The following is a 318-nucleotide window of genomic DNA, read 5'->3' as shown; positions in this document are numbered from 1 at the left end:
AGGCATCAAGGCAAAGTTCTTATCCCAGGTCTTCCCTTTGGTCCCGGTTTGGGGTTTCACGGGTATTGATCAGAACACATCCCAGGCTTTCTCTTCGGACTTTTGCCTTCGAATGGCTGCCCTGGAGTTTCTCTGCCTGAAATGTCTTGCTCTGCTGGCTCGCTGCATGCTCCCCTTCTCCTATTTTTCTTGGTTCTAACAGTTCTTAGAGAAAGAACTGCACTGTGGGGCCGGGAGGCCGTGGGGGGCTCGGGATCGCGGGGTGCGCGGGCCCCCCGGGCCTGCCCAGCGAACAGAAGCCAGGGCCGTCCCGGGGCC

This window comes from Dipodomys ordii, unplaced genomic scaffold, assembly GCF_000151885.1.
Source record: "Dipodomys ordii isolate 6190 unplaced genomic scaffold, Dord_2.0 Scaffold108, whole genome shotgun sequence".
Classification (NCBI taxonomy): domain Eukaryota; kingdom Metazoa; phylum Chordata; class Mammalia; order Rodentia; family Heteromyidae; genus Dipodomys; species Dipodomys ordii.
The sequence above is the reverse complement of the archived record's forward strand: the minus strand, read 5'-3'. Positions refer to the sequence as shown.